The 22,388-nt window shown below is 42.3% G+C and overlaps 1 protein-coding gene across 1 annotated transcript in view; it reads left to right on the top strand.

Moving 5' to 3' along the window:
* The window catches only part of Akap12 (A-kinase anchoring protein 12), an 88,474-nt gene that overhangs the window by 2,015 nt on the left and 64,071 nt on the right, over window positions 1-22,388 (top strand). The gene's annotated exons all lie outside the window — the stretch shown is intronic.

The raw sequence follows: 22,388 nt of genomic DNA, 5'->3' as shown, positions 1-22,388 counted from the left end.
GATCCTCCTTCCTTAGGCTCCAGAGTTGCTGGGGTTAAGGTGTACACAGCCACACCCAGCTTTATTTACCTCCAGTCTTTAACTCATAGTTACTTGTAAAATCCATGGTCCCTAGAAATCTCTGATTCATAGATTTTCTATAAGTACTTAAACTCTGGCCCAAGGAATCATCTTTTTTGAGGTCTACTTGTCCCTTATGTTTTGATGCCAACAACTGTCAAAATGACTCCAGTTTAGAATCATGCAAGTGATTTTAAAGTATAATTGCTAAAAACTTGGAATCAGGGGACATTTTTCCTTTGGTGTTTATACTCCTCTAGTCTTAACTGTTTATACTGAAATATGGACAAAATCCTTTCCCCATAAATTTTTATTTATTTTTATTTATTTGTTTTTGCTGTACTGGGGATTGAACCCAGGGGAGCTCTGCCACTGAGCTACATCCTCAGCCCATTTTTTATTTTGAGACAGGGTCTCACTAAATTGCTAAGGCTGTCCTCAAACTTGCAGTCCTCCTGCCTCAGCCTCCTGAGTTGCTGGTATGAACGGGTGTATGCCGCTATACCCAACTCATATTTGTTTACTTTAAATTATTCCTTCCATTCTCCTTTTTTTTCATTTTTCCATAACCTTATTGTTCTCTGCTGTAGTCAACCACCATTTTGAAACATCCAAGCAATCTCCTTTAAAAGATTACTTAAATGACATCCACAATATCATTGAACTTGTTGGCATGCTTCCCAGTTATCAATTTGGAGGCAAATCAATACACTTACATGTATCCTTGGAGTATATATGCAGTTTTTCATTTCAACTAGCAGAATTTATTATTCAGGTTTTGAAGACCTACGTCTTTTCAAAGGGACTCCAGAATTAAGAATGACTCAGCACACCTAACTCTTGTCCCTACCCCATCCCGGACCTCCAATTCTTGACCTATGAAGTGGTCTCATCTGCCACTCTGGGCTCCCACAGTGCCTTGGACTCTTTTTCTCAGTAGTTCCAAATTTGTGGGTTTAGTGACTTTGACTTCTGGGGTGTTCTGGCTGTTGTGGTGGCAGGAACTCCGCTGGTTTTGCTCACAAAGTTCATGTGTAGCATGCTGCCTGGTGGGTAGTAGGCTTCCCATAAATATTTGTAGAAAGAAAAGATGACATTGGCCCTCTGGTTTTGCTGGAGACTGTCTAGTAGGAAACACTTTGGCCTATCTCCTTTTTTTTTTTTTTTTAATAATTTACCCTTTGACCTTATCTTGTCATTATTGGTCTTATCTTGGTGACTATGTCGGGCATATCTGTTCAAGTGAATAATTTTGGCAAAAAACTCGGATTTGGCTACTGTGCTTTCTATTTCTCTGCCTTATTAGTGTACAGTTTTTTTTTAAATCCTCTTTTCCTTTGCTCATCATTTGCTTATTTTTCCTTTTTTCTTTTTTTAACAGAATGTCTTTATTTGTTTATTTGTACATGGTGCTAAGGATTGAACCCAGTGCCTCACGCAGGCTAGGCAAGCGTTCTGCCCCTGAGCTACAGGCCCAGCCCTGGTGTACCGTTTTGAAGTGCTTTTAATCTCAAATAGACACATATATTAAAAATGGTTCTGATTAGACCATATCCCCTGAATTATAGATCACACCTTGAACTTGGGACCTTCGGGGGAGGTTTAGTCTATAACACATTGTTTTTCTTTCTTGGATCGAAAGCTGATTATTAATTAAAGGGTTTTAGCGGATTTTTTTTCTATCTAATATTTATATCAAGGGTGTCGTTATATGTTGTCTGTTTAACAAATACAACATACTTTCCTTTTTTCTTGCCAATTTTACTTATTTATTTATCTGGGTGCTAGACATCTAACCAAGGCCTTGACCATGGTGCTCAGCACATACTCTACCACCGAGTCACACTTCCAGGTCCTTTTCATGAATGCCTTTGTCTCAGAAAGACACTGTTAGTTGAATTCTCCTGATATTGGTCAGATGGAGAGGAAGCCTTTTCATCCTTCAAGCTTAACACTTACGTGCCCCCAGGGCTTTATCTGTGATTTATCTGTGGTGCATTGTAATAAAATGAAAGGAGTCTTCCAATCTCTTACCAATTTCATGGGTAAATTCTGGGGGGAAAGTGGCTGGACCAGTTATTTTCCAGGTTTAATTTTGAGACTTGGTCATTTTGACAGTTGCTGGGTACCAGAAAAACAGTGCCACTTCACTCCTCATTTGTTTTTATTTATTTGCTTGCTTGTTTGTTTTTGTGATACTGGGGATGGATCCTAGGGACAGCTCTACCCCTCAGTTGCTCTCCTAGCCCTTTTTATTTTATTTTCAGACAGAGTCTCACTAAATTGCTGAGGCTGGACTCAAGCTTGCAATCCTCCCTCCTCAGCCTCCCCAGTCACTGGAGTTATAGGTGTGCTACTGGGCCCATCTAGACAAACAGAAATATCCATTGTTCGATTTAAATTAAAGGGTGTGTCTGCATTAAAACAGGCAATCAGGCCTCCTCTGCACTTCTGTCCCTCCCCAGCCTGTGCTAGTGTCCTAGTGGCCCCGTGTTTACAAAGTGGGAGTGGAGGATGAAACTGGCCTTAATGTGAGTTGCTGGTTTTACGCTAGAATCACTAGAATTTAAGGAATTTTGTGTCTGAGGTGACCCGTACACCATCAGGTTTTTCCCAGAGTGAAAGAATACTGCCTTCTTATTAGAACAGAGACCAAAAATTGGAGATGTGGGTATGAAGATGGTCATTTAGGATTGTCAAAACACCAACTTATAAGCGGAGTGTGGTGGTGCACACCTGTCATCCCAGAGACTCTAGAGGCTGAGGCAGGAGGACTACAAGTTTGAGGCCAGTCTGGGCAATTTAGCAAGACTCTGTCACGGAAAAAAAGGGGTGAAGGGGGTTGGCTGAGGATGCAGTTCGGTGGTGTAGTGCCTCTGGGCTCAATTCCTAGAACCTCAAAAAACTGAATTACAACAAACTTAGCTGAAGATATTTTTGGGGGGTGGTGGTAGTTTATGGGGGCTTAAATCTAGGGGTGGTTTAATTTTGAGACTTGGACATTTTGACAGTTGCTGGGTACCAGAAAAACAGTCCCACATTCCCATCCCTTTTTTTTTTTTTTTTTTTTGAGACAGGGTCTCACTAAGTTGCTTAGGCCCTCGATAAGTTTCTGAGGCTGGCCTTGAACTTGCGATCCAACTTCCTCAGCCTCCTGGCGTTGCTATGATTACAGGTGTGCACCCCGGTGCCCAATTTATTAAAGATTTTTTTTGTTTGTGGGGCTGGGGATTGAACCCAGGACCTACTACCTAATCCAGGGCCTAGCTCTATTACTGAGCTCCATCCCAGTCTGATTTAAGATCTTAATTGGCTTTTCTTTTTTTCTGTGATGGCTCTCACTGAGTTTCTCAGGCTGCTGTGGAACTACGTGGGCTCAAACCATGCTCCGGCCTCACCTCCCCAGTGGCTGGAACTCCAGGTGCACCTCTCCGCACCCAGTTTTAGTAGGCATTCGTTCGTGACCCCAGAATCTGGCAGCACCTCCTTCTCTAAACAGAACGGATGTTCTAGTGGCGCAGCCGAGGAGGTGGACTTTATATACAGAAAAGGACTCAGGGAACCAGAAACGGCAGAAGGGACTGGTGGATCTCAGACACTCTGCTTGGGAAGGTTAATGCAGAAGGGACTGATTTATGTCAACCCCAACTGTCCTGTTTGTGGACTGAGCTGTCATCAGATTTCTGGGAAGGTCAGGGAAACAGCTTAGTTTCATCCTGAAGGCATGGAAATTTTTAGCCTGAGTGTCTCCATTTTGGTTTGGTCTCTTGGGCCCGGTGTAGGAGCTCAGCAGCCAATGGCCTCCGGTAAATTTTAACAGGTAGTGATCGCCTGAGAGCCTGGGGGGATGGCAGGGTCTTCCCTTGTGTGTCCACTGCAGCTTTTAAGCTGGTGGATGTGTGAGAAAGTGGCAGCTTGCACTTGAAAGGCTTCCCTCAAGTGTGCATCCATTTGGCATCAAGGAACTTTTTTTCTCTTTCTTTCTTTTCTTTTTGCTGTAGTATAGGGGATTGGGCTCTGGGCCTCACTACCTGCTAGGCAAATGTCTGCCCACTGTCCTCTACCCGCAGCCCTGGCGTGGAGCAATTGTTATGCCTTCTTGCTTATAAAATGATCTAAGATTATCCTAGTTTGATATTTGATAGGACAGTTAACACAATGGAAATAAGATGTTTTGTTTCGGGGGCTGAGGGTATAGCTCAGTAGTACAGCGTGTCCTCAGCACGTTGCAGGCCCTGCGTTCAGTCCCCACACCACACACAAAGAGGCTATAAAGTTGCTTTTCTTTTTTATTGGCCTTCATCAGCTTTAAAACATTCAGTAGCTCGAGAACTCTGATGCAAGAAACATCAAAACGAAAAGGTGCTTATCCTTGACCTTGATAATGCCATACGCAGTAGTCATTCATGAAGTGAGAAATTAGAATTTATAGCACTCCGCGTACTTTTATTTCTGGAAACACTCAAAACTGAATTTCCTTGAACCTGGTTCTTAGTTCTCTTATAACCTTACAGTTTAGAATATGCTTCATTTTAAAAATAACAAAATAGAAAAATATGTGAAGAACTGGGGGAGGGAAGAAGTACCTAATCCTGCACCACTACATACGCTTCTTGTCGAGTTCTTGAGCAATCCACGGCTTTAATTACTTGACTTGTCTACTTACTTAGATCTTGGGCTGTTTTCCTGCAAAATTGAACTACATTAGAGAATGTTTAGGGGCAAGATTTGTACCTATACTATCCTCTTGGTTTTTTATTCATTAGTATATCTAACAGAAGGGTGACTGATAATGTTGCTGAGAGCTTGGTCCTTGTCCCCGATGCCAATCCATTAACAAGAACACGGTTTGGACAAAAAGGAAGAAGGTTTATTGCTTTGCTAGTAAAGGAGAAACACAGGGGACTCCTGTCCCAGAGGCTGCAATTCTGCCCATCCGCAGGAATAGGGGGCTTTTACAGAGGTGACTCAGAGAAAATGAGATTAGGGGGGAGAGATCAGGAAGGATACGTTTAGGAAAAAGAAGATTGGGAAAAAGAAAAAAGCAATGTAAGTTTCAAAGCCACAAGGGATATAGTCAAAGCATCAAGTGAACTCCTGTTACAATAATTTAATAAATTTCAGCTTCACATTGGTATGTCAATAAAAAAATAAAAATAAAGTCATTGTATAACAAGATTCATTTAATGTTCACTTTATGTGTTTTTTTTTTTTTCCTAGTGTTGGGTATGGAACCCAAAGGCACTTGACCTCTGAGCTGCAACCCAGCCCTTTTTATTTTTATATCATTTTTTGGAGACAGGACCTCACTAAAGTTGCTTAGGCTCTTTGTGAATTTCTTAGGCTGGCCTTGAACTATGCTCTGCCTCCCATATTGCTGGGATTACAGGCATACCCTGGCCACTTTCCATTTATTATTACCTTTTAGTGCTGGGAATTTACCATGGCTATGCATGGCATGTGTCATCCACTGAGCTACATCCCCAGCCCTTTTTTAAAATTTCATTTTGAGGATGGGCACTGAAGTGCACACCTGTAATCTTAGCGGCTCTGGAGGCTGAGGCCGGAGGATTGCAAGTTCAAAGCCAGCCTTAGCAACTTAGTGAGGTTCTAAGAAACTCAGCAAGACTCTATTTCTAAATAAAATATAAAAAGGGCTGGGGATATGGCTTACTGGTTAAGTGCTCCTGGGTTCAATTCACCAAAAATGAAACATTTTTTCCCCTTTTTTTATAGGCCCACACCTGTAATCGTAGCTCTCTGGGAGGTTGAGATAGGAGGATCACAAATTTGAGGCCTGAAAAAGAATTATTTTGAGACAGGGTCTCCCCCAGTTTCCCAGGCTGGCCTCACATATGAGATCTTCCTGCTTCAGCCTCCCTAGTAGCTGGGATTACAGGCATGTGCCCTGGTCCAGGGCCTAGCTTCCTTTTATATTCTCATAAGAAGCAGCCTGCCTCTGTTAACTGGAATAAATGTGTTTTCCCAGAAAAACATAGGTGTTCACAGCACCGTAAATCAGTCTTTCCCAGGCACTCTTAAGCTTCTCTTAATTCAAGTATTCATTTGAGTTCAAAGATTTTTGTCTTCCTTAGGGTTTCTCTGAGAGATGTTTTTTTAAAAGAGGAGAACATTGTAGTTTCATTCTGCCTAACCTTAATCTTGGTGTGAAATATCAGTTTTGTTTTTGATTTGTAAATGAAATGAGCCCAAATGGAAGAAGTAGAGATCACTACAACTCACTGGCCCCTCTTCGGTTTGTCATTGGCCCACTCTGCAAACTGTGAGGTGCTGAGAAATTAATGTATCCTCCCAAACCTGGTGGTGCAGTTGGATCACTTGGGGAGTTTTTAAAGATACCACTGGACCCCCTCCCTCCTAGATTAATTGAGTCAGAATCCCAACCGGTCCCAGGGCCTGCTGTTCTATTGCGTTGAAATGGCCATCAGGCATTCCTGGGTGCCCCGTGTGGGCACCGTCCCAGTGTGTGGGGGCAGAGATAGGTGCTCAAGATGACAGCCTTCCTGGCAAGACACGTCCAGCCTAGGTGACAGGTCAGTCACTGAGGCTGGAGCCCGGGTAGGTGGAAGGGAGGGTTTCAGATGAAGATGGAGCGGGAAGAGGAGCTATTTCCTTCCACACTCCCCTGGATGAGAAAATAGATTCCTTCTGCATGATTTTAATCAAGTGCTACTGATGGAGGCTTCTTTACCCATGCCATTAGGCTACGTAAGGTGCCGGATCTGTGCTGCCCTTCAGCTGGGGACACAGCTGTGGTCCAGTGACATCCGGGTTCAATGTGTAAAGAAAGCTTGAACAGCCAGTGCGGTGGAACATACCATGATTCCCGCCAGTCGGCAGGCTCAGGCAGGACCATGGGTTCGAGGCCAGCCTTGGCAATTTAGCAAGCTCATTTCTCAAGATATAAAAGGGTGGGGGCTGTAGCTCAGTGTTAGAGCACCCCAGGCTCAATCCCCAGTACTGTAAAAAGAAAAAAAAAAAAAGGATCAAGTAGATATTTCCTAACCACTTAGCTATAGGAAGAGCACTGAGTGGTTTAGAGGCCCGGGAGGCTGAGAAGTGAGAGTACACAGCTTTGCCCCTGAGCACCTCATGATCCAGGTGAGGTCGATCAACCTCTGTAGAAGCCATCATTAATAACATAGATTCAAGCGAGTTGGATGGATAAGGGAACTTCCATTATATTGCACATATCTATTGGTGAAGTGTTCAGATAATTACTGTAAAAAGAATATTTTGGAAAGTGTTCCAGGCAGATCAGAGGCCATTACTCAGGAAGCCGGAAAGTACAAGGCCTAAAGGAATTGAATGTTTTTAGGAGAATCACGGGAAGAGGTTGATAAATCAAGGTGTGGCCGGCCAGTTCTGGGGCCACATAGACAACAGCCACTTAAGGCCTCTGATAATGTGCACAGCGAAGATGCAGCAGCTCCCCTGAGTGGACCATGACCATGAGCTCCTGGGGTTCTCAGTGCAGCGTTGGCTCAGGCATCAGCAGGATCCCTGGGAGTGGTGAGGATACAAGCTTGGTGTGGGGACAGTGGAAAATGGCTGTGTGCTGGGCACAGCTTTGCACCACCTCAGCAACTAGAGAAACGCTAGCTTAAAACAAAATAAATAAAAATAAAAAGGTCTGGTGATGTGGCTCAGTGGTAAAGGACCCCTGGGTTCAATGCCCAGTGTCAAACAAACCAAACCAAATCAAAACAACAACAACAAAAAACAAACAAACAAGGTGTGAAGACTTGGAATATGGGGTGTCTTAATTTCTCCAGTAGTCAAACAGTAGTTCCGTACAGTCCTGGTTTCTACTGGTGTTTAACAAACCATGCCAAACAACAACTATTTCACCTAAAATTCCTTTTTTTTTGAAGAGGGTACTAAAGATCTTACACATACTAGGTAAGTGCTCTACCATTGAGCTCCATCCCCAGCCCCCCCTTTTTTGTAGATACAGTTTTTTTTTTAGTTGTAGAATGGTACAATACCTTTATTTTATTTGTTTATTTTTATATGGTGCAGGGGATTGAACCCAGTGCCTCACACATGCTAGGCAAGCACTCTAACTGAGCATTGTGGCTCAGTGGTAGAGTAGGGTAGGTGGAGCCTTTTTAATTTTTCACGTGCTTACCACTGAACTACATTCCCATTCTTGTCTTTTTTCTTTCTTTCTTTTTTCTTTTCTTTTTTTTTTTTTTTTTTTGTAGCATTGGGGATTGAACCCAGGGTACTTTACCACTGAGGTCACCTCACCCCTTTTTAAAATTTTCATTTTGAGACAGGGTCTCATCAAGTTCTTGAAGCAGGCTCCAAACTTGCCATCTTCCAGCCTTAGCCTCCTGAGTAGCTGGGGTTATAGGGCTGTGCCACCCCGCCTGTTGATAAGGTATCCTTCCAGTGCATTCCTTAGTGGCAACAACTTGGGACTTCTTTTTGGCAGCTGACTCCTCCAGGTAATGGCAGAAGCATCTAGAAATTCACTAACATTAATCCTGGTCTGCATCATTGGGGGTAGTGGGGGTGGGAGGCACCTTGGGAGGTCAAGCATGTTAGATAAGAGAAGATCACATTATAGAACACGGTGGCTGTGGAGTAGGGTAGGTGCCACCAGAAGTGAGCCTTCCTAGAGAAGGACTGATAAAGGCGTTATCACTGCGTGAACCTCTGGCAGAGCAGAACTACATCCTGCAGCAGTGGCTCTTCTACTCCAGTAGGTCTGGGTGCACCTGAAAATGAAAGCATCTGGTCAGACAGCATCCTGTCCATTTGCAGGTGAAGAAACGAGGTTTCCTGGGGATGCTTATCTCTATTTATTTATTTTTTTTGGGGGGGGGATAGTTTACTAAGAATTGAACCCAGGAGTGCTTAATCACTGAGCTACACCCCCAGCTCTTTTATATATATGTTTATTTAGAGACAAGGTTTCTCTAGTTTGCTTAGGGCCTCACAAAGTTGCTGAGGCTGGCTTTGAACTCGAAATTCTCCTTTTTCAGCCTCCCAAAATTCTGGGATTACATGCATGTGCCCTTGCTCCTTCCTGGTTTGTCTTTACTTCAGGGAAGGATATTGCTTTGTAATTTTCTCATCTCCAGAGTCTGTCCTCTGGTTTGTCCTACAGGAGGAGGTAGTGGATAGTTTCTGTGAGTCTAAGCATGTGGTTTCTTACTGAGCCATCATTGGTTTTACTTGCCACAAGGATCAAATTTCTGTCATTCCCTGATACTGACCATCCTTAATGAGACGTGCTGCATTTGTGTCCTGATAGTTTTCTTTCTTTCTTTCTTTTTTTCATAATGAGTATGGAACCCAGGGACACTTTACCACTGAGCTACATCCCTAGCCCCTTTTTATTTTCTGTTTTGAGACAGGGCCTTGCTAAATTGCTGAGGCTGGCTTGGGATTTGCAACCTTCCTGTCTCAGCCTCCTGAGTTGCTGGGATTAACAGGTGTGCACCACCCTCTCACCCAGCTGAATTAGCACCTTTCTGAAATGAATTTTCTCAATTGTTTCAGAAATGATATGTACAACCAATTTTAGACATAAGTTCCTAATTCTTCTATTGTATATTTTTTTCTTTTTGGTATTGGAGATTGATCCAGAGTGCATGCTAGAAAGGGCTCCACTTCAGAACTACACCCCTAGCCCTGATTCCTATATTTCAAATGCAAATATTTAAATGTAAGCTAGATGTGGTGGTGCATGCCTATTATCCCAGTTGACTCCAGCCTCAGCAATTCAGAGAGATACTCTCAAAGTAGAAAGGGTTGAGGAGGTAGTGAGTGGTAAAGAGCCCCTGGGTTCAAATCCCAGTACCACCAACAAACACACAAATTAAAAAATGGAAATTTGTGTTCTAGTTCTGCTACTTTATATTAGTTATTGGACAACAGTGGAGAGCATTACTACTAAAGTTTACAAAATCTGTCCTGATTATTGCAATATTTCTCCAGTCTTTTAAAATATTAGGCTTTTTTTTTTTTTTTTTGTATAAGGAATTGAACCCAGGGGCACTTAATCACTAAGCCTCAGCTTCCCCACTTTTTTTTTTTTTTTTTTGGTACTAGGAATTGAATTCAGGGGCACTCGACCACTGAGCCCCAGCCCCAGCCCTATTTTGTGTTTTACTTAGAGACAGGGTCTCACAGAGTTGCTTAGTGCCTTACTCCTGCCTCCACCTCCCAAGCAGCTGGGATTATAGGCCTGCACCACCACACCCGGCCATCCTCAGCCTTTTTTAATCTTTTATTCTGAGACGGCATCTCACTAAGTTGCTGATGCTGGTCTTGAACTTGGGATCCTCCTGCCTCAGTGTCTTGAGCCGCTGGGATTACAGTTGTAAGCTACTGCTCCCATCTTTCCCCAGTCTTGACAGGAGGTAGTGTAGAAATGTAAGCAAAAAATAATTGACTATAATGGATGCAAAAACCTAGGTTGATTGGTTTTATATCTTTTTTTTTTCCCATTGAAAAACCTCTAGTCATGAAAGTTTACTCTGAATGCAGTTTGATGGCAATTTTAGACAAGTCTTTCTTTTGTTTGTAATAAAGAAAACCTTTTCTGCTTTGATTAAAATGAGGGTGGGTTATTCTCGAAACACGAATTAAAGACTCACTGAGTCTTTTGAATGCTCAAAAGTTTTTGATCCTGTGTGGAGAGTCTGTGGTGACAATTTTATCTAGACTTGCAATAGTGACAGATTTCAAGTTCACTTCTGGAACTGGGCCTGATAAACAATTCCTCCATGACAGGCAGGAATGCAGAGAATGCCTAAGTATTCAGGGAAGGAGGTCACGGTTTAAAGAATTACATTGGTTGGGGAAAATTTCCCAAGCTGTCCCTGGGATCTTGGGGACCCAGCGGGTTTCCTTCCCAGAGTGCTTCACTCCTAGGCAAATGAGGTGGCAGAGTTAACTTCTCAGCCTCTGATGGGCTAGACCCAAAGGTCCCCCGTGAACCACACGTGCCTACACCCCAAATGCCAAAAATTAAAAGTTGGGGTCATCAGCTTGTGACCAGAAAATTCATAGGTGTGATTGAAAATATGCTTTTTTTCTTAATTCCATGATCTCCGGATGGAAATTATTCAAACAGTAGTTGGCAACAGGTAATAAATGGTGTGTGCAAGCACATCCAGGCAGAAAAGGAAACTCAGTCCTTCTCAATGAATTGGGATTGGGGATATTTGTGTCATTGCTAAGCTGTGTGGAGACTCACTTGAGTCACTATAATTACATAAACCACGGAACCCACAGTCTCTAGTGGACTTAAGCTCATGGAAACAGTATTTTACCCTGAATTGGCTCAAACATGACAGGGCTCAGAGGCGTGGGGGCACCTATGAGGGTACCAGCAAAAGTGGTGTGTAGGAAATGGAATTCATGGTGAATCTTTGAAGAACAAAGATGTTTAAAAGAAGGAACAAGTCAGGAAAGAACCTCAGCATATGGGACAAATATTGTTCCCGAGTGAAAAATGGTCCAGAAAAAAGTTGAGTTAATGCTTAATAAATTTTTTTTTTCCATTTTTTGCCGGACTTTTCAGAACCTTTAATGTGTTATTATTATTAATATACTCCCCTCCCCCAGCCCCTGCAAGAAGAAGTAGAATAGGTATCTTTACTGGGAATAGTTTGGAAAGCTGAAGTCAGAGAGCACAATTAGAGTACTTAAGAAGCCAAGGGCTGTGTGGCTCAGTGGTCAAGTGCTCCCTGATGGGTGAGGCCCTGGGTTCCAACCTCAGCACTGGGTGGGTAGGGGGAAGCCTCCTGTCACCTGTAGCGGCTCTGCTGTGGACAGTGCTGAACCCGAGGGTGCGACTTCTGCAAGTATTGTGATCAGCAGTGTGAAGCCTGTCATTAATGACTAGGGGTGTATGTGGGGACTCCGAGTCTGACTTTATATTCACTTTTTTTTTTTTTTGTTATGCTGGGCTGACTTTACATTCTTAATCTGGAACTGAGAGAATAGTTGCAAGGAAATTTTTCTCTCTTCATTCATTCAGTCTTTGTTTTTTTTTTTTTTTTTTTTTTTTTTTTTTGCACTAGGGATTGAATCTGGGCTACATGAATCCCCTGAACTACAATCCTTTTTTATTTGTTATTTTGCTGGGATTATAGGCATGTGCCACCACACCCAGCTTTTCTTTTTTCGAGGGCTGGGAGGAAGGTGGATTTTCATTTTGTTCATGTAAATAGTATTTTGATTTATATACTTAATTCTAATTTTAGAATTAAGCAGATATTGAGAGAATGTTATTCTCTGGTTAAAATAGAAGAATGTAGGATCTAGCTAATTTTAAAATGTATATTATTTGGGAAACTCCTTACATTATCCCGAGAGGAGATACTGCACATTTTTAGGCCTTATTAAATTAAATCAAGACTGGCTAACATTGGCAGAGAGGGCGTAAGTAGTAGAAACTAAAGCGAAAAGGAGGCAACAGTAAGGAAAATTGAAATTTTGGGGATTGAGCACACTTTTGATTAACTTCATTGTTCAACAATCCAGACAATTGCATCATGTTTAGTTTTTATATCAGGCTGAAGTAATAACTGTTTATAGACTCCATTTCTATGGCACTTAATTTCCCGTGGAGCTAATCACCCTCCTGCAAGCCACATTAAGCTTCACACTCTCCCTTAACCATGTTATCTGTGGCCAGAGACAATTGGACTACTGTGGAGTTGAGAGCTGTAAATTATTGTGTTCCTCAAACCCCAGCTCCTGCGGTGAATACTGGAGCTATTGTAACTGTCTCTGAACTTGACCAAGATCAGGGGAGGGTCAAACAGCCTTCTGAATGGAGTTGCAAATTCTTCCTCTGGCAAATTCAAGAAGGAAATGTCCCCGGTTGTTGCTTTTTATGGTCATGAAGAAGGAAAAGTCCCCAAAGCTTATAATTCCTTTGCTAGAAGCAGACCAGCTGGTTTATCTCAGCTGCAGATAAGAACTTGAGAAGGACCCTGACTTATTTTTTTTTCCGTAAGTCTGATCACACAGCGTTATAGGTTGATTACTACAAAAGAAAGTAGCCTGTATTCTGGTGTGATAACATCTAAACTTTTAAGAAAGCCATTCATTTATAAAACCTAAAAATCAATGTAGGGCTATTCTTGTAAGATTACTTTTGGCCATTTCGTCAGGAGCAAATCTAATTCTTATATTTTAGTATCTATCAAATTGTGTTTGTTTATTTTTGCAGTACTGGGTATTGGACCTAGGGCCTTACTTGCTAGGCAAGTGTTGTGTCACTGAGCTACCTCCCCTGCCCTAAACTGTATTTATTTTTAAAATTGACATACATGTATTTAAAATCGCTTTTCTTCAGTACGATTTTCTGTGCTGATTCTCACTCAACTTGATGGGAGGATGCCAGGGTTTTAGGTGATTTCAACTTTTAAAAACTTCAAATTTCACCTTTTTTTTTTTCTTTTTGAGACAGAGAGAGAGAGAGAGAGAGAGAGAGAGAGAGAGAATTTTAATATTTATTTTTCAGTTTTCGGCGGACACATCTTTGTTGGTATGTGGTGCTGAGGATCGAACCCGGGCCGCATGCATGCCAGGCGAGCGCACTACCGCTTGAGCCACATCCCCAGCCCCAAATTTCACCTTTTTGAGACTATTAAAATCTTGTATGCTTGTTTTCCATATTAATAGAAATGGCATTTTATTGGGTTTTACACTGGTCTAGTCCATGTGCTTGTGGGGTATTCCTTCCAGCACCCCCAAGAATACCCAAATCCTCAGATGCTCAAGTCCCCTAGATGCGACGATATAATATTTTCATATTGCTTTTGCATAAATAGTTGTTGTACTGTAGGGTTTAGGAAATGATAACAAGAAAAACAATCTATATGTATTTAGAAAAAATATTTGGATGCGAGATTGGGCAGATCCACAGATACAGAGTACTTTTTTGGGGGGTGCACCTCTGTTGTACTTAGTTCTCACAGTCACATTTTAATGGCAGACATTGCTATGTGAAGTCAGAAGTGTAGATTTTGGGAGTGAGGTGCTGTATTGTCCGCCTACCATCCCAGCTATTCAGGAGGCTGAGGCAGGAGGATCACAAGTGCAAGGCCAGCCTGGGCAATTTAATCAGATTTTCTCAAAGTTAAAATGACTGAGAATGAACTTCAGTGGTAGAGAGGGCCTGGGTTCAGTCCTAGTACCCAAAAATGCTCAGGAGGCTGAGACAAGAGGATCATGAGTTCAAAGCCAGCCTCTGCAAAAGCGAGGCACTACGCAACTCAGAGACCCTGTCTCTTAATAAAATACAAAATAGGGCTAGGAGTGGGGCTGGGAGTGGGGCTTAGTGGTTGAGTGCCCCTCAGTTCAATTCCTGGTTAAAAAAAAAAAAAGACATTAATTGTGTGTGTGTGTGTGTGTCTGTGTGTTACTGAAGCTTGAACTGTGATCCTTCTGCCCCAGCCTCCCAGGTGGCTGAGATTACAGCTGTGTGCCCCTGTGCCCTGCAGAAAACACACATTAACATTTTCAGGTCTCTGAGAGACAGTTAACAGCATGGAGCACCAGCTGGTGTGGCAGAGTTCACAAGGTGCCAAACTCCAGAGGACTTTGAGGGGTTTTTAGGTGGTCTGCAATGCCAGTCTCATTGCCTGTGACTTGTTTTGCAAACTAAGTTAGAGATGTACGGAACAACTGATAAGATCTTGTATTCTTAGCCATTGTATATACTTTTTCTTATTTATTTATTTATTTTTTTGGTACTGGGGATTGAACCCAGGGGCACTCTACCGCTGAGCCATACATATCCTCAGCCCTTTTAAATTTTCAGTTTGATACAGGATCTCACTAGGTTGCCCAGGCTGTCTCAGATGTGGGATCCTCCTGCCTCAGCCTCCTAAGTAGCTGGGATGACAGGTGTGCACCTCCGCGCCCAGCCATGAGGGCCATTTTTATCTGTTTCGTTAAGACTTTTTAAATTTCTAGATTGCAGCCTTAAAAATAAACCAGACCTGTTCTCACAGATTGGCAAGGTATCCTAGTTAATGGAGGCTTTTTATAGGTAACAATAACAGGAATGGTGGCCGTCACTTACAGTGTGAAAGGTTGAAGGTGGAGGAAGTGGTTTCTTAATCATGCTGGCCCAAGCAGTCCAAAGGGGTGGTCTTGTGTCCCACCAGGGTGCTCTTGTGTGCCCTCTCTCTCTAACACATACACACAGAGAAAACAAAAACGCAAACACAAAAAAACATAAAAACTCCAGAAACAGAGGGTGTAGCTCAGTGGTAGAGCTTGTGCTTAGCATGCACTGGGCTGTGGGTTCAATCCCCCCAAACAAAACAAACCCCAAAAAGCAGTCTCCAGGCTTCAGATGCTCTAGGCATGGAGAGAGCGTGTGGCCCTTCCTCAGCCCTCCTGGCTTGCTGTGGTTCTACCCATACCTTAGGGTGTGACATTCCTGCCTGACTCTTGCCACCCACCTCCTCCCCCTGGTGCCCCACACCCACTTCCTGTCCCACTATGCCAGATCCAGAAACCTCATCATGGGACCAAGCAAATAGCCATTATTCAAATAATGTGACTCTTTATTTCCAAATGTATGCATTTAAAGCAAAAAATAAAAATTGGAAGCTGTATAAAACTGGGTTTAGTACTATAAATATCATTGATATTTTTGCTTATTAGGAAAGATATGACATTTCTCCAAGTACCTTTATTATAAGGGAAATTTTCAATTCTGTGCAATCTTCCATTGTAGAACAGGCCAACATTTATAATTTATAGGTTATTTACTCAACCTTCAAATCCTTGTGGGTCCTCTTTTGTTTTTTATTTGTTTCTGTATTTGTGTGGTGCTGGGGATCAAACCCATGGCCATGTGCATTCTAGACAGGTGTTCTACCACTGAGCTAGACCCTCAACCCCTTGTTTTAATATAATAAAAGGAAATCTGAGATTGGGGGCATAACAAAGTTTAGTATAAAATCAATACCATGCTAAGAATGCAGGGAGCTGACAGTGGCACACGCCTGTAATCTCAGCGGCTCGGGAAGCTGAGGCAGGAGGATCACCAGTTCAAAACCAGCCTCAGCCACTTAGTGAGGCCCAAAATAACTCAGTGAGATGGTGTCTTAAAATAAAATACAGAGAAGGGCTGGGATGTGGCTCAGTGGTTAAGTGTCCCTGCGTTCCATCCCTGGTACCCAAAACCAAACCAAACCAAACCAAATCCAAAACCAGGAAGCTGTCTTTTTTTTTTTTTTTTTAAAGATAGAGTGAGAGAGAGAGAGAGAGAGAGAGAGAGAGAGAGAGAGAGAGAGAGAGAGAGAGAGAGAGAGAATTTTTAATATTTATTTTTTAGTTCTCGGCGGACACAACATCTTTGTTTGTATGTGGTGCTGAGGATCGAACCCGGGCCGCACGCATGCCAGGTGAGCGCGCTACCGCTTGAGCCACATCCCCAGCCCCAGGAAGCTGTCTTTATAGCCCCCCAAGTCTTAGGTGTGGGAAACATTTATTGACTAGTAATTAAATCTTACAGTGAAGATGAAAGATGTCCAATCGTAGAAATATTTTCTCGAAAACTTTTCTGCAGACATTTGAATATCGATCCTACAAATGACTGGAGTTCTGGGACAGATCCTTTTAAATATGGCTGCAGCCCATCATTGGTCACCGTACCTACTAGAAGATGGGTGGTAGATGCCAGCTGTGTTTTTAAGAGATTTAAACGTTTTTATTCAGTGCAGAATTTCTTTCAGTACTACTTTAGAATTGTTTGTGGTCCTGTTTGGTCCTCCCCTCCAAATGTAGTGGACAAGGAGCTTCTTTCTGTCCTAAGAACTTGCCAAGCCATCTGGGGAGGATTTCCTAATAATGCATTCTGTTTCCTTCGGGAATCAACACCCCTGGACTCTGATTTGTCGTGGTGTTTTATTGTTCCGCATTGTGTTCTTGTTTGAAATTTATAGGAAGTGAACGTGCTGGAGCAGATGTACCCCGGGAATATATCTCTGGGCCTCTTTTCCCTTGAGAGCTTTCCTATTCTCAGTGCCTTCAAAAATATTAATTGTTCTGGGTTTTTTTTTAAAAAAATAACAGCTTTATTGAAGGATAGTTCACCTAATTCCTCATTAAGTGTGTAATTCAGTGGTTTGGAGCGGTGGGTGATCATGGTCACCATCAATTTTAGAACATTCTCACCCTCCAGCAGTCGCTCCCCATTCTGTGTATTTGCCCAACAGGACATTTCATGTAAGCCGAGCAATACAATATGTGGCTCTGTGTTCCTGGCTTCTGTCATTCAGTGTAGCCTTTGCCAGATTCATCCGTCAGGACTTCTCTGCTTTTCCTCTGCGGAGGCTGAGGTTTGAACCCAGGGCCTCCGGTACCTTCCGTACGGCTCCACCCCTAGTTACACCTGGAGCTCCTTTCTTTTGAGTTGCTGAATATTTCATTGAATAAATGTATCCCACATTTTATTTATTCAAGCACCAGTTGATAGACGTGGGTGATGTTTGGTCGATGTGCAAATTTTGTGTGGACGTGTTCTCACTTCTCTTGGGTATTTAGGAGTGGAATTTCTGGGTTATGTGTTAACTCTTCTTTTAACCTTTGGAGAACCTACCAGGCTATACTTTCCAAAGCAGCTGCACCATTTGACATTGTAACCAGCTGTGTCTGAGGTTGCACTGTCTGTATCAATTTCACTTGTTCTCTGCCCTTGGTGGTATCTATTGTGGTTTTCTTTTCTTTCTTTCTTTCGTTTTCTTTCTTTCTTTTTTTTTTTTTTGGTACTAGGGCAGTTTACCGCTGAGTCACATTCCCAGCACTTTTTATTTGTTATTTGGAGACAGGGTCTCCCTAAATTGGTCAGGGTCTCCTCAAGTTGCTAAGGCTGGCCTCCTACTTTCAAGCCTTCTGACTCAGCCTCCTGAGCCCCTGGGATTACAGGTGTGCACCATTGCACCAGCCTATGTTGTGGTTTTGATTTGCATTTCCCTGATGCTGAGAATGCTGGTGCAGTTTGTTGGTAGTCAAGTAGATTTCTGGAATTCTTATACACAGAAGTAAAGCCAAGAAATTAAGTATCAATTCTGAAATGAGTATGTGTACAACAAATGCCAGGATGATTCCACTTGGACATTATGCCCCCTTGGCAATTAAAATGTGTGATTTTCTGGCTTCTGAGTAATGTTCCTACAGTCCTGATTTAGTAGTTAGTAGAGTAGTATTTATGGTGTTGGGGATGGAAGCCAGGGCCTGGTGCATCCTAGGCAAGTACTGTACTACTGAGCGAACTCCCACTCCTGCCTTACTGTTGAGTTAAGAAGTATCCTTCTAGATTGTGGAGTTGCTCAAATAATAAAATACCTCCATGGTTGGGAGGGATGATAATGTAGTTTTCTATTAGTCAAATGTATTTTTTTAATCAAATTACTTTTTTTAACCATTTTACTTTCTTTCTCTCTTTTTTGCACTACTGATATTTGAAACTAGAGCACTGTACAGCTGATCCACATCCCACATCTCCAGCCCTTTTTATTTTGCTTTGAGACAGGGTCTTTCCAAGTTGCTGAGGCTGGCCTCCAATTTGGCTATCCTCCTGCCTCAGCCTCCCAAGGTCCTGGGATTACAGGCATGCATCACTGAATCTGATTTCTTTTTTAGTTTCTTCAATTAGAATATTTTCCCTGATTTCTTGTTTTTCATGGAATTTATTTTGATGAAGAGTCTGGGCCACACATATTGCATAGTAAATTTATCGGATTTGTTTTTCTTGATTCACACTGAACGTTTTTTGCAAGAATACCACCTAGGTGATGCTGGGTACTTATTGTTGTATCACATCAGGAATTAGAACCTGGTTACTGAAGATGCTGAGTCTGGGACTGGTTGTTTTGGATGCCAAACAATGTGGTAATATCCATTGATGATATTCACAGAAATCATTGCCAAATGGTGAGCTCTCTCTCTCTCTCTCTCTCTCTCTCTCTCTCTCTCTCTCTCTCATTGTGATGCTGGGGATGAACCCAGGGCCTAGAGTGTGCTAGGCAAGCACTCTATCTACCCCTGAGCTACACCCCTAGCCTTCATCTCTTGATCGTTTTCAATTTCTGCACCTGGTATTCTATTGTATAAGTGAGCTTTTCTTTTTTACCCTCTTTTCTCCTTAAAGTTAAAAAATATTTTTCTCAACCATAGGTTATGAGCCTGTTTCCAACTTCCACTTCAAACCTACCTCCAGGAAAGAGTCCTCCCACAGGCCAATTCAAAGACCCTCACAGGAGGAACATGTTATAGACAAAGAGAACATCTAGCCAGTTATTGTTGGGTTGGAAGAATGGGGTCCAGCTGGTACCTCTGAGTTCCTGAGGATTAGTGGTTGGGGGTGTGTGTGCTGGGCTGGAGGGGATGGGAGGGGTTGGGCATCAGGGAAATAGAGAGTATCAGATCTTTGTTTTTGGAGCACTGGGGAGTGAACCCAGGGGCTCTCTACCCCTGTGTACACCCAGACCTTTCAATTTTTTGAGACAGGGTCTTGCTCGCCTTGATCCTCCTGCCTTATCCTCTGAAGTAGCTGGGATTTCAGACATGTTCTTGGCTTAGAATAATAGATCTTAATTTCACTAAAGTATCAGAAATATTTGGTCAGGAATATTTTCCTGAAGGAAGTTGTAGCTTACATGATGTCGAAAAAGAAAATTCTGTTCCTGATCAGGTGGTGGCGGGGGTGGGGTGGGGGTGGGGGTGGGGGTGCGGGTGGTGTCTTTAAGTGTTTAAGTACAGAAAGCAGAAATTACAGAAAGATTAAAAAGGAAAAGAGGGGGGAAAAACCATGTTAACACAACTATTATCCCTTTTGTGCATTCTTAGAGAGAAAAGGAATGTGGGTTGGGGGTAGCTCAGTGGTGACCTTGGTCTGCCAGAGCCCCTGGGTTCCAGCCTTCGTAATACAAAAGAAGAAAAGAAAACAGTAAAGTTTGTGACCTGGAGCCAGTTCATCATTTTTAAGGCAGTTTCTTATTTCAGATGGTACATTTTAGGTCTAGAGAAAGGAAGAAAGCCTGTTCAAAAATAGAATTTTGGGAAACAAATTGACCTTCCAACAAGGAGTCCCATAGAACAGCCCATGCAAGCCTCCTCTCGCTTGGACCTCCTGAGGTGGAGGGAGAGGATGCTGTTCTAAAGCTCTTGTTTCATTGGAGAAGGCACCGGAATAATTTGTTAAGAAGTCTGTTTTTTTTTTTCACAGAATACTTTATAATTTCATATTGATGTAGGAATTTGAATGTTCCACTGAGAAGTCAACTCCAGCATTATTGCTGGAAGGAGAAGGTTTTCATAGGATTATCCTCCTGCCATCTGCTGTCACCAGGACCACCTGCACACCTCATTTTCTTCCCCTAAAATGTTTGGCTAACCCTCCAAGTGGTGCATTTGCATTTTCCGCTCTGGTGTGGGATTGCGGAAAGGCTGTTTTGAGTTTTTGTGAAGTGGGTTTATGTAGATCAAATTAGTAGAAGGAATACTTGGTCGTCTGGACAGTTTTTCTTATTATCTAGATGTGGACTGGTGTTCTTTCTTGTGGCACTGAGGTTCATGCATGCTAGGTAAGCACGCTCCCATTGAGCTGCACCCTCAGCCCTCTTTATTTTTTGTTTTGAGATTGGGACTTGCTAAATTGCCCAGGCTAGCCTGGAGATCCTCTTGCATCTGGGATTAGAGGCGATCACCACCATGCCTGCCTCATTTGAACTGGTTTTAATCCTTTAGTATTTGTGTTTGTGGGGAGAAAATTGCTGGTAAATCAACCCAGCATAATTGTTATTTGACAATACTACTCATCATTTGTTTGGCTTGGTCTAAAAGTTTTTAGTTAAGAAATTGACCATAATGTAGTTTTGTGAATTAACTTAATTTTGGTAGTATTGAGCCTAGAGAGCTTCTGATATAATTTTCAGTGCAGAACAATAAATCTTGTTTTAAAAATTTTTTCCATGTTCCAGATATCTTTTTTTTTTTTTTTAAGTTGGATGTTGCAAATCTAAAACTGCAGAAGTTAATTATTTTAATAGCATGGTGTCCTAGAGGTTGTAGTCATTGTTGCAAGTGCTTTAGTAGAGCTAGGAGTGAGTTGAAAAATGAGAGACTTTTCCCTGTAATCATTTGCTATGTTTGAAGAAGACTAAAACATTTTCCAAGGTGCCGAAGCATTTGATTGCATGTTTATGTTTTCTCCCTTAAGGCTCTAGAGGAATTGAGAAAGGATGGCTCATTAAGCAGACTGCTGAGTCAGCAACCCTGGCTGTGGCGGGCCTGCAGAATTTCCCTGTAGCTGAACGCTGCTGGGCTTCCCTGAGGTGCTATCTCCTGGTGGACCGAGCTTCCTGGAGCCTTGCACAAAGAAGCCAGCATGCCTGGGCGGGGCTCCAAGAGCAGAGCTCACCAGGAGGCTGCTGAGATTGGAGGAAACTTACTTATTTCTCTTTGTTCCCTTGGAAATCTTTTAATTGTTCTCTTGGAACCATGTGCTTTTATGGAGGATTTAGGTAGCTCATTGATGACTTTTATTGATTTATCTGTTAAGTAATAAGAATTGAAGAGGACCTGTTTTTTCAAAAATTGCTATCCTTTATGGGATGGCGAGGAAGGACTGAGTAGAGTTCTTGGCAGTTTTGAGGATGGAATCCTTTGTGTTTTCTCATGGGTATGTACTGCACTGAAGTGATTTAAATCAAATATTGCCCTTGGTCATTTGAAGAAAACACACATCTAAAATCAGATAGAACCTGTGGAGTTTTGCCGACACAGGGGAGGGCGATCAGTCCTTCCCCGGGGTGATTACTTGGGCAGCTCTTTCAAGGTGGATCCCGTACCAGGGATCCAAATTTCCCTCCTCACAGCGAGAGATATTGAGCAATTGATGAGGTTGCAAGCAACGTTATGAATGTCAGTTATGAATGTGACACGGGCTGAGATGCCTTAGCCAGCAACATGTGTGTTCCTGATTTACAAGAAAACCTGAATTTTATCTTTCTGGGAGCTCAAAGCTTTTCTGTGATCGCCACACCCAGATGGATAGCAATTGTTTTCTGGATCTGCTGTCTTTAAGAAGAGATTTAAAATGGGAAATGGTGGGAAAGGGAGCTTACATCCTGTTTCTAAACATTTAGATGTTTACAATGAGAGAACTTTGTAGAACTGAAATAATTTGAAACAATACATGTGGATTTCCTTAGACTCAAAATTGGATTCTTGGTAAGTGATAGATGGTCAGTAAATTTATTGAAAGAGTTAAGTGTTAAATCTTAAAGTAACCCATTTTCCTTAATGAAATG

Source organism: Ictidomys tridecemlineatus, chromosome 8 (assembly GCF_052094955.1).
Source record: "Ictidomys tridecemlineatus isolate mIctTri1 chromosome 8, mIctTri1.hap1, whole genome shotgun sequence".
Classification (NCBI taxonomy): Eukaryota; Metazoa; Chordata; class Mammalia; order Rodentia; family Sciuridae; genus Ictidomys; species Ictidomys tridecemlineatus.
Note: the sequence above shows the minus strand (reverse complement) of the source record. Positions and strands in the feature narration are given on the sequence as shown.